Raw genomic sequence first — 12,927 nt, 5'->3', positions numbered from 1 at the left:
ACTCATAAAAAACGTCAGAAACACTAAATTTTACGGAAGAAGTGGCAGAAGGAAGCTGCATCCAGGCTTTTTTTTAAAATTGAAAATGGGCGTGGCGCCGCCCACTTATGGACCAATAACCATATCTCAGGAACTACTCGACCGATTTCAATGAAATTCGGTATATAATGTTTTCTTAACACCCTGATGACATGTACGAAATATGGCTGAAATCGGTTCACAACCACGCCTTCTTCTAATATAAAGCTATTTTGAATTCCATCTGATGCCTTCTCTGTATAATACGAGTATAAACATTAGGAACCAATGATGATAGCGGAATAAAACTTTACAAAAATACGGTATTTGAAAAATATTTAAATGACGAATAATGAAATCTCGATTATCACTTTACCATGCGAGAGTATAAAATGTTCGGTGACACCCGAACTTAGCCCTTCCTTACTTGTTATTTCTTCGTTTGTTGTCAATTCTATAAGTTCTTCTTCCAGCTGAGGTGACATTGCTGTGTTGACATTTGAAAACGGATCCAACATCCAGTCTGGTATTTCCAAGTTCAAAATGTCCTGGTATCGTTCGGTGAAGTCAATGTGGAGGTTTTCCAAATGTTGGCAGTAGGCAAACAATTCGTCGATACTGAATGGTACTGATAAATTCGGAAAATTGTGAAACTCACGTCTGCCCAGATTCTTTTTGTGTAGAAGCAGTTTCGCTTCGACGTTTTTTGTTTTAATTAAATTTAGTTTATCGCCTTGCAGTTGGAGATTCATGTCGTTGAACAATTTATACAGGTCTGTCATGTAAGCTATATCATTCTTTGATGTTATGAGCTTGTCTTGAAATTCTGTATCTTTAGTTTCCAAGAACTCTATAACAGAGTCAAACAGGTTGTAGAATCGTGTCAGACAATTGCCTCTTGATAGCCAACGAACTTCAGTATGAAACAACAAACGATTGAAATCCTCGTCATTAGTAACACAAAGCTGGATTTTATTGACTGCTTTGATGACATATTGCAGTGATTGAAATAGTTTTTCACTTAAGTTTCTAGCAACTAAAAGTTGTCTATGAATAACGCAATGTACACCAATGACATCTGGAATTTTTATACTCTCGCAACAATGTTGCTAAGGAGAGTATTATAGTTTTGTTCACATAACGGTTGTTTGTAAGTCCTAAAACTAAAAGAGTCAGATATAGGGTTATATATACCAAAGTGATCAGGGTGACGAGTAGAGTCGAAATCCGGATGTCTGTCTGTCCGTCCGTCCGTCTGTCCGTCCGTCCGTGCAAGCTGTAACTTGAGTAAAAATTGAGATATCATGATGAAACTTGGTACACGCATTTAATTCCTTGGCTCCATAAGAAGGTTAAGTTCGAAGATGGGCAAAATCGGCCTACTGCCACGCCCACAAAATGGCGGAAACCGAAAACCTATAAAGTGTCATAACTAAGCCATAAATAAAGATATTAAAGTGAAATTGGGCACAAGGGATCGCATTAGGGAGGGGCATATTTGGACGTAATTTTTTTGGAAAAGTGGGCGTTGCCCCGCCCCCTACTAAGTTTTTTGTACGTATCTCGGAAACTACTATAGCTATGCCAACCAAACTCTACAGAGTCGTTTTCTTCAGGCATTTCCATATACAGTTCAAAAATGTAAGAAATCAGATATTAACCACGCCCACCTCCCATACAAAGGTTATGTTGAAAATCACTAAAAGTGCGTTAACCGACTAACAAAAAACGTCAGAAACACTAAATTTTACGGAAGAAATTGCAGAAGGAAGCTGCACCCAGGCTTTTTTTAAAAATTGAAAATAGGCGTGGCCTCGCCCACTTATGGACCAAAAACCATATCTCAGGAACTACTAGACCGATTTCAATGATATTCGGTATATAATATTTTCTTAACACCCTGATGACATGTACGAAATATAGGTGAAATCGGTTCACAACCACGCCTTCTTCCAATATAACGCTATTTTGAATTCCATCTGATGCCTTAGTACATTAGGAACCAATGATGATAGCGGAATAAAACTTTACAAAAATACGGTATTTGAAAAATATGTAAATGACGTATAATGAAAACTCGATTATCACTTTATCATGCGAGAGTATAAAATGTTCGGTGACACCCGAACTTAGCCCTTCCTTACTTGTATTTTTTAAGTACGCTATGAAGCCTTTATGGCACCCTGTTATAGCCGGAGCGCCATCCGTAGCAACTGAAACAATATTTTTCAAAGGAATCTCTTTCTCATCGCAAAACTTTTCCAATATATTGAATATGGTTTCGCCTTTTGTATCGGTCTCTAAATTTCTATCAAATAATAGTTCTTCACATATTTTCTCTTCTTTAATAAAACTCACGTAAGACAACAACAATGCTTCATTAGTTGGTAAAGTGGACTCATCGAGCTGAATTGAAAATTGACTTGACCTCAGGTGATCGTACAATGATTCTTCAATGTTTTCAGCCATTTCATCAATTCGTCTTTTCACAGAATTATTACTCAAAGGAATTTTTCGGATAATATCTGCGGCTGGTTTATGAAACACATTAGTTATTTCTTCATTTATTGCTGGCAATATTAACTCTTCTCTGATGTTATGTGGTTTGCCTTTTTGAGCAATTAACAAAGAGATATTGTACGAAGCTCGAAGTCCGTCGTCATCTTGCTTAGCAGCCGCCGAAAATAGTTTTGCCACACTTGGCTGAGTATTATGCTTCTTCTCTAGGTCTTGAAAATCTGCTACATTCTTGTCTCTCTTATCTAGATGCATTTTATTCAAATGATCTTGCAGTCTTGACGACTTCATTGCTTCATTCGAAAATGTTTTTAGACATAGAAGATACAAAGGCGGCGATGGATTTGTGGAATTTTCAATGAATCCGAATTTAATATATTCCGCACAGTATTGCCGTCTCTTCTTTTTTACTTCCGACATTGTTTTGCTTTGAGAAATACGTTCAACTTCGCGAGTAGTGTAAAGGAGGCGTAAGTACTGCTCATATGTATATTGCGCGCAAAACCACAAATGAAAATAAAATAAATATTACATTGTTTATATAGGAATGCTTAAGCAGCACGCACCGACAGGAATAAAACAAACATGCATAAACTCGTTTATCTCATTCGACGCTCAATCGTACACAACAAGTCCGAACAAGTATTCAATGAACCAGCCGATTGATACAGGAATGCACAATTTGAGTTATTTAACAGAAACTTGTTAAAACATGATAGATATCTACGAGTACTAATAACTATTAAAATGCGAAAGTGTTAAATAGGACAGATATATGAACTACGCGGAGAGAAATATAGAACCGAGTTTGAGCAATCTTTTAATTCATATTAGTTGATATTCACAAGTTGTTGTTGAGAGTCGAGAGCTCATGCAGTCGTTGCCTCTAAAAAACGCCCCCATTTTCTTTCTGGGTCTCTTACCGCCCCCCTTGACACCTGCAGCGCCCACAAGGGGGCGTTATCGCCCACTTTGGGAAAGACTGATCTAAAAGGTAAAATTTAATGTCTCTGGCGTAATTAATTATTGATTTATTGCGTTTTTAGTAGTTTTTAACAGTACCGTTATATGGGGAGTGAGTGGGGTTATCTTCCGATTTTCACACTGTCGGTAGGAGTTCTTATATTGGCTGTTGTAGCTTTAGTAGTTTAAGAGATATGTATGTGTATTAAACCTAAAAGAGAGCGGGTCCACTCCTACTTTTTCAAAATTTAGTGTTCACAGGTGGCCCCTTGATAATGTGATCTCCTCTCCAAATTACAGTTTAATTTGTATATACTTACATATATAACCCTATATCACTCTCGATTACTTTTCGGTGTTAAAACAACCGTTAGGTGACCAAAACTATAATACTCTGTTACGACATGTTGCGAAATAAAAATAAATTAGGTAACATTCATTATTCGAAGGAAGAATGAAAGAATTACATTAATATGTGATATCTTATTTACTAACACATATTATAGGTTATAAAATCACTTAAATTCATAAATATACTTTACTTCGTAGAATTACCCTCAAATTTTTTTGAGCCTCAAATAAGATACGTTGAGAAATTAAATTGAAATACAAAAAAAGTTTGTACAAGAACTGAAGCCGCTCCACCTTCCAAGCGACATCGATTCGCCCTATGGGCTCTTGGAAAGAAGATTCAATTTACGAGACAAAGTTTGTTCAGCGATGGGGCCCATTTCTAGATCAATGGGTATGTAAACAAGCAAAATTGGCGTATTTGGGATGAAAAGCAACTTCAAAAGATTCAAGAGCTGCCATTCATCCAGAAAAACAACGGTTTGATGTGGTTTATAGAACGGTGGAATCATCGGTGACTATATCTTCAAAAATGATGCCGGTGAGAACGTAACCATCAATGGCGACCGTTATCGCCCGACTATTTGATATCTGAAACTGAATTAAACAAGGCGGCGTTACTAGCCACACATCGCTTCAATCAAGTATTTTATCGAAAGAACACTTGGGTGAGCAGATAATTTCACGTTTTGTACCGGTCGATTGGCTATTAACATCGAGTGACATCACACCGTTAGACTTTTCTCTGTGGGAATATGTGAAGTTTACAGTCTATGCGGCCATTCAGGTTTTGGAGCAAAACAACACCACGCGTGTCATTCGCCAGTTACCAGTCAAAATGCTCGAACGGGTAATTGAAAATTGGACTACACGAATGGACGATCTGAGGCCTAGCTTCGGCCAACATTTGAAATCAATAATCTTAAAAAAATAAATGCCAAAGAACCTTCTTTCGAATGACGATAAAGATTTCCCATTAAATTATTTAAAGTTTCTATGTTGGAGTGGGGAGCCTCGATACGTATTAAAAGGGGTAAGTATAATTATTTTTCGAACTTTCGTTATATATTGTAATATATTAAATTAAGGTAAGTAATAAATTAAGGTAATGTAAATGTATTATTAAGGAAAGTATTGTGTTTTACAATTCAATATTTATAAATTCAATTTCTAATATTTTTACATTTCATTTTCTTAAATTTAGTTTTAGGTTGCTTGACTCAACACAGAGAATCGAAAATGTTTATATTAGAGATATGAGGTTTAGACCAATTCCTTTCATATTTAGTGGTAAACCACATTATTTTCAATTTGTCCGTTTAATTTCATTAAAAGTCGTTAAGTGAGTTGGAAAGACGGAAATCATTATACCATAGAATATATTGGGGGCAGAGAAAGATGATTTACTTTCAACATTGCTCAGTTATATTCAAGAACATATTTTCAAGCAATTTTATAATATTGTATATAACTAATACGCTAGCCGACATATTCAGTATGGGATTTGTTAGAATACCGTAAACCATTATATGGGGTAATACGTAACGCAGTATCTCGTACATTTCTATAGTACAAGTATATCCAATATTTTACCTTTGGTTAATTTTGTTAAGACCGACATATGTATATGTATATACTTAGGTATAAAGCCCACCGGAGGTTTGAAAATTTTATGTTAGAGTATGAAGCGCTTTTATCTATTTTTACCCTTTTCCGTTTTTATTAACAGAAAAAGATGATATCTGGGTTTCATTAAGATACCTCACATACCATAAGCACTATATGCGGGATAATGTCGACCAGATGTTGGAAAATCTTTATATTATGTAGTTATGTGGGTGCAAGGGCAAGTTTTCACCGTATTTTATTAATTTTGGGCACAAAGACGCACCGTTATTAGAAAAACACGCTCACTCTCTTTTATTAGTATTCAGCCGGAAGTTCCTATTCAACCCATTTTTGACACACGGGCAAACAATTATTAGATAAGAATTAACTCTGAGTTTCTATAATATAAGGTTGTTAAATATCTCCCTTCCGCTTTTTTGCTCTTTATTCAATGCTTTATAAAAGGTGTTATGGTGATCGGATTTAGTTCAGATACGCGCCGTTTCGTTCGATAATCGGTTTCCATCAAGACGGCAACTTCATAATACCCTCCTCGTAGAAGCCCCCCTCTTTATTTGCGAAGAACTCGGACAGCCACTTTTCACAAGCCTCTTTTGAGTTCAACTTTACACCAAAAAGGGTGTTCACCATGGACAGGAACTTGTGGTAATCACTTGGCGCTATGTCCGAGCTATATGGTGGATGTGATAGAACCTCCCATCCGAGCTCCCGTAGCTTCTGACGAGTCATCAACGAAGTGTGTGATGTGGCGTTGTCCTGGTGGAACACTACACCCTTCCTGTTGGCCAATTCTGGACGCTTCTGGTCGATCGCCTGCTTCAAGCGGTCCAGTTGTTCGCAGTAGATGGTAGAATTAAGCGTCTGGCCATATGGGAGCATTTCATAGTGAATGATTTCTTTCCAATCCCACCATGTGATCCATTTTTCGTCGCCATTCACCATCCGCTTCGAAAATGGGTCGAGTTCGTTCCGTTTCAGCAGCATATCGCAGGCGTTGTTTCGGTCCAGAAGGTTTTTTTGCGTCAAAGCATGCGGCACCCAAGCTTCAAGCTTTTTTGTGTAACCAGTTTTCTGCAGATGGTTTAAAATGGTTTGGTGACTAACTCCCATCTTCTGGGCGATGTTACGAGATGCCACATGCCAGTCTAAGTCGATGTTTTCCATGATTTGATCGGTATTCGTCGTCATGGTGTCGTTTTCACCCGCATCGAATCGTCGAAATTATTCCTCCGCAGTTCGAAGTGATAGAGTACCATCCCCTCAAAACACCATTAATCTCACGGCACGTTTCTTTAGCGGATTTGCCTTTAACGAAGGAAAACTTTAAAATAGCGCGAATTTCGGCGTTGTCCATGTTTACATGTCTATAACTATTGAACACAATATCCAAACTAATCATGCATAGCGTAATTTTTAGGTTATGTCAAGACCTTTCAAAGATGTGTAGTATTGCCAGATACAAGCTCTGTAGCGCTTTATACATAGCCGCGAAATTCAAAAGACAAAAAGGCGGAAGGGAGATATTTGACAACCAAATATCTCACAGATTGGCCTGTCTTTTCGCAATAGGAACTGGGGTAAACATATTTGGTACCTAAAAGCTTGAATAGTTTTGGTCCGATTTGAACAAATTTTGGTTATAGGGTGGCACACTTCGTTTAGACGCAATTACTTTTTCTTTGCGATTGCATTTGGTGAAAGGGATAATATAGGTTTGGCAGACATCGACAATCGATATAACAACTTTAGACTAGAGTTGAAATGGCGTTAAAATGCACAATTTTGCGTATTTTCATTATATTGGGTAAAAGTAAGGACACAGATCCTAAAGAAAATATAGACCTAAGGGAAGTAAGATGATTTGTGATAAATTTCGTTTCAGTATTTTTGTTAATGGCTAAGCTAAGTTTGTTTGGTATGGCTTTGTTTGCTAATAATGCCACGTTCACTTGTCAAAACTCTCCGCACCAACTTCAGAATGTTAAAGAATACAAGTACAAAAATTTGTCAAAATAGCTTTATCCACACCTGAAACATACATATGTATATGTACAAGTATGTTTATAGTGTGGTTGTATACATATGAAGGTACATTAGTAATATGCGAACAATGAAACACTAATCTTTCTTCCGTTTCACTCATTATAACACCTTCAGTACAACCAAGAAATCTTTTTCTTGCTTCATAATCGAATCAAAACTGTTCATACACAAATACCCTTGATAACAAATACCAGATCCATTGTGCCGTTCCCAATTTTAATATCCACACTCAACTGTATCTTTTCGCCACGACACAAAAGGCTATTTAGAAGGCGATCACAGCAATTCTTCGAAATCAAAGGAATGACAATCAAAGCATTGGAAATAGGCGTCCCACGTTTTTATTCAAAACACACAATCGACAAGGCGTGTGCAAGTTATGAAGAGGACAAAGCAGCTCATAAGCCCAGTTAAAGAACCATGAAGAGGAAGGGTGGATGTGCAAGCAAGCAGCATCTGAAGAGCCAAATTGATTTGTGAAGACGTGTGAAAAAAAATATTTGAAACTCTCTATTTTTATGATTCCACAAACAAATTGCTATAACAGGCAAATATCGAAATGCTCCCGCACTTGAACGGGGTGGGGATGTTGCGGCACGCAAAGTACCCAGAGTACACAACGGAATTACAACACAATCAAAGCGAAAGACTAATGCCGCATTTAAATACGATTTAAGAAGAAGAAGAAAACGAAAAGAAATGACTCACACACATGCCTCAGATATGCAAGTATATTCGCACGTGAATATTTTGAATAAATAAAAAATATTTTCGGATGCGCGATGACTTTTTAGAGGGGAAGGATAAGGAAATACCAACGATGTTGAAGAGAATATTGAACAAAATGTACGTAGATACCAGCGAGCAGCAGCAATGACAAAGCATTTAGCTATCAAGTTAAGCATAAAACGGCTTATTTCAATGCTCCAATAGCATGTAGCGCAATAACAGAATTTTAAAATCTATTCGAAAAATGAAAATACCCACATGCGGCACTTGTGTACAGGCTGGAATATCCTTATAAAGAAAATACAAGTTAGTTTTTATCGAGCTAAGAAAAATTGCTTGACAACACGTCCATATTTATACGAGAGTTGAGTAACAACTACTACAATTGTTCTTAAAATGCTAAACCCTATATACAGTGGACCAATAAAGTTTACATACGCCTAGTTCTATTAATTACGACACGTTTATTTGTTTTAAAATTAATAGATTTTGTAGTTTTTCTATCCATTTCAAGAAATGTATATTTAACATTAAATATAGCATATCAAAATATTTTTTTTTTACAAAAATAAAAAAAATTACAAAAAAATCAAAAAAGTTTACCTACACCAATGATTATTTATATAAATCAAAAGTAGTTACAATAGTTTTAGCGGTTTTTGACCTACATTTTGTTGCTATTATTATCCCTGGACGTCGACGAATGCTCCCCACTCGATTTCTAGTATTATTTCGGGATATTTTGACCCACTAAGTCGATGATCCAGTTTGTTGGCCTTATTTTGAAGAAATTCGATGTTCTCGAATACGGTTTTTCAAAAAGTTCCAGATATTTTGAATAAGATTAATGTCTAGTGATTGCGGGACCTATGTAGTTATTTTTATTTCCATAACAACCCTGCACGTACAAGATACAATGTGTATTTTGGGTCGGTATCCTGTTGGAAATTCATTTTGCTGCTATTAACAGCCGATTTAAGCACACTTAAAATTTTAATTTGTTTCTTAACTTTTTTTTTACAAAAACAAACAAAACAAAATAAAGAAATGGACAACCAAGAACAGTGAGTAATTCTGCAAATCTATTAAATTTGGTGCATACAATAATAAATTCATTTCTTTTTAGGTTTTCAAAATGTGAAGGAACAACTCAGGGGGAGCTGCAGCTCATTTCAACATAAATATCTTTTTATCCGCACTTGCATTAAATATATACATAAATATTTACACATAACATTTTGTCTGAATTATTTAATCCTGGGACCTTACGGTGTAGTTACATATTAGGGGTTCTCTTGCTCTTGCAAAACCCTTGCCCGGTGCAAGAATTGCATATATTTCCTCTTGGTGCAACGGCACAACAGAAAATTATTTGAAATGGCTGTAAAATATGTCAGACCAAAACCCACGTTTATTTTCTTTCAATGTCACGCAAAAATATAATTGCAACCCTGTTTTAGCTGTAATTTTACATAAAGACATATTACGTCGTTAAATTGTTGAGGAAGGTAAGTTTTAAATACATTTTATAATTTCTATTTAAATTATAAAGATTTGTTACAGTTTTTTTTGTGAAAAAAGTATGCAGAAGGTGCGCCAATTCACAATAGCCATGCACAATAGTAATTCACAATAAATTGACTGAATCAGCCCTTCATATAACACTAGATTCTGAAATGGGTGCTCCCGTGCCCTTGTGTATTTCGGTATAGTATTTTTGCAATCTGCAATCTTGCAAGAGCAAGCGAATACCCCTATTGTATTAGACAAATACTTATATTTATAATAGACTAGTGGATCCGGCCACGCGTTGCGGTGGTATACATTTTATACATATGCACATTAGGGTGGCCCTTAGTTGTATGGAGGATAAAAAAAAGTTTCTGGATTCTCGATCGCACCTAGAAATATGCGAATAGCCCAAAAATTAGTATATACAAAGTTTTGGGTCAATCAAAAAAGGTTTAGAGGTTGCGCAAGGAGCTTGAAATCCTGAAAAATTAAGAATTTTTGCCATTTTTATGTCTCAGACTTCCATATTTCAAAGCCACACTATCCCTTGCTGGTTTTCCATACCGGAATAAGATCTGCATTTTATTACCTTTCTAAAATTACCACAATCTTAAAAATCGGTTGATTGATGATAAAGTTACAGAAATACAAATATGAAAGTAAATTAAATGTGTTGCACGTGCATTCTCAAGCGTCGCATGCTCGTGATAAACCGTTATAACGGTTCTAATGTCATAAAAATTTATATTCTGTATTGCTAAAAGCTAGTGTGCTAACGTAGTCGCAAAAGTGAGTACAGAGAAATCGTGGCGTGTACACAATTTAATTTGCAAAATATTATAAAAATGAGTGAATATAATTTTCGGTCGAAAATTTACTTAATTGGAACGTCAAGCTCTCAAATTCTTGGTGCAAAACTACCATCATCTTGGTGCAACAAGTATTATCAGTTTTTTTCATAATCATAACATAGTGAAATTATCAATTCGTAAGAGTGCTAGATTGACTATAAAAGAAGTGTCCGTATTTTGGGAAAAAGCAAGAATACCAATTAGAGAAGAAAAACACTGCATTGACAAGTTGGAAAATATGCATAGAGAATGGCAAGCTATTGGAAAAAGTAAAAATCGGTCTAGTGAAAAGCAAAAACAAAAAGTAAACCAATTTAGTGAAATGTTAGATGATTTATTTGATATTGCTCATGCTAATGCATTATAACTAATTAAAATTGACACCGACAAAAAGTTTTTGATAAATCAACGAAAAAAGGGGCGACCACGATGTTTTGGTGTTGTTGATACCAAAACTGGCCAAAAAGAGAAAAGAAAGGCAGCGATTTTAGAAGAACAAATGAGAAGAAAGATACGAGTGGTAGACAATATGGAAAACGAAATTGAGGCAATTAACACAGGTATGTATTTGAATGAAACTGTAATTTGAATGGGGTGACATTTATGTACTTGTAGCAGGAGAATTGTCTTCAGACAGTGATGATGTGCATACAAGTTTGGAAAGTGGGATGGAAGAATATTCTCATCCATCATGCTCCACTTCCATCAAAAATCGAGGAACGAAGTACGTCTTCACTGAAAGAGTCGTATCTGCCCTAGATAAATGCAAAATTAGTGATCGTTCAGCAATGCATATTGTCACTGCCGTTGCTGAAGCACTCGGACATAATACAAATGAACTCATAATAAACTGTACGTCATTGCAGCGCCAAAGGCATTTAAATCGGTTAAAAAAATCAGAAAACAACAAAGAAAACCTCAAGGTAAGTCGGGTACGGATTAGATCATTGAATCGCGGTATTCGGGTAATAAAACTCTCAAACAAATTTTCTTACATATGTATATCCCTTGAAATTTGTTAATTAAAAAAATATATATTACATCTATATAGCACTTGAATGAACAAATTTTGAATGGTAAATTTTTTTTAAATAGATACACTGTGGCTCTTTGCATTGGGATGGAAAACTCCTTCCGGAAATAACAGGTCGAGAAAAGGTGGAACGACTTCCAGTTGTTGTTACTGACAGGAATGGCGAACATTTAATAGGGGCTCCAAAACTATATGCTGCAACGGGTTCAGAAATAGCTGATACGCTGTACGAACTGATATTTGAATGGGACTTGAAGGATCATATTGTGGCCTGTTGTTTTGATACGACATCGACTAACACGGGCGTAATAAAAGGAGCTGCAACGTTGTTAGAAAAAAACTTGAGCGAAAGCTTTTGTATCTACCTTGTCGGCATCATATATATGAAATATTGTTGAGAGGGGTTTTCGAGTGATATTTTCCCGTAAATACAAGTAAAGACGTCCAATTGTTTCGCCGGTTTCAAGAGAATTGGGAAAATATTGATAAACACAATTTTAAAGACTTGTTACAAAACAATGAATTAAATTTACGTTTGAATGATAACGTAGATACTATTTTAAATTTTTGTAAGGAAGAGATGAAAAAGAAAATAGTTAGAGATGACTATAGGGAATTATTGGAATTGACGTCTATATGTCTAGGAGCAAATAACGGCGTAAAATTTCGTGTACCAGGTCCAACTCATCATGCGCGGTGGATGGCTAAGGCATTATATTGCTTAAAGATCTATTTATTTCGTGAACAGTTCAAACTAACGGAATATGAAGAGAATTCGTTAGCAAGTATATGCGCATTTATTATAAGATTCTACGTTAAGCTTTGGTTTAACTGCACCAATCCATCTAAAGCACCTCTTCAAGACTTATCTTTTATTAAAGAAATTCACGAGTATAGAAATGTTAATAAAATAATCTCTGAAATTGCAATAAAAAAATTTTGTAAACACCTCTGGTACCTGTCTGAAGAATGTATTGCATTGACATTATTCGACGATGACGTTTCTTATGCCATGAAACAAAATTTTGTGGAAAAAATTAAAAACATCGAAAACTGCGACAAGGAAACGGAAAATGTAAAGAGGGTACACGTAAGATCTAGTGAAATCAATGAATTTATAAGAAAAGAACTACATGATTTTCTAACAGCAAATACAATTGATTTTTTTTACGGTTTGGGATTTTACCTCAATTTCTGCAGGTAGATCCACTTTATTGGAAGGATACAGAAACCTATCAAAAAGCTAAGGATATTGTTATAAATATAAAAGTGGTTAACGAC

This window comes from Bactrocera tryoni, chromosome 5 (assembly GCF_016617805.1).
Source record: "Bactrocera tryoni isolate S06 chromosome 5, CSIRO_BtryS06_freeze2, whole genome shotgun sequence".
Classification (NCBI taxonomy): domain Eukaryota; kingdom Metazoa; phylum Arthropoda; class Insecta; order Diptera; family Tephritidae; genus Bactrocera; species Bactrocera tryoni.
The sequence above is the reverse complement of the archived record's forward strand: the minus strand, read 5'-3'. Positions refer to the sequence as shown.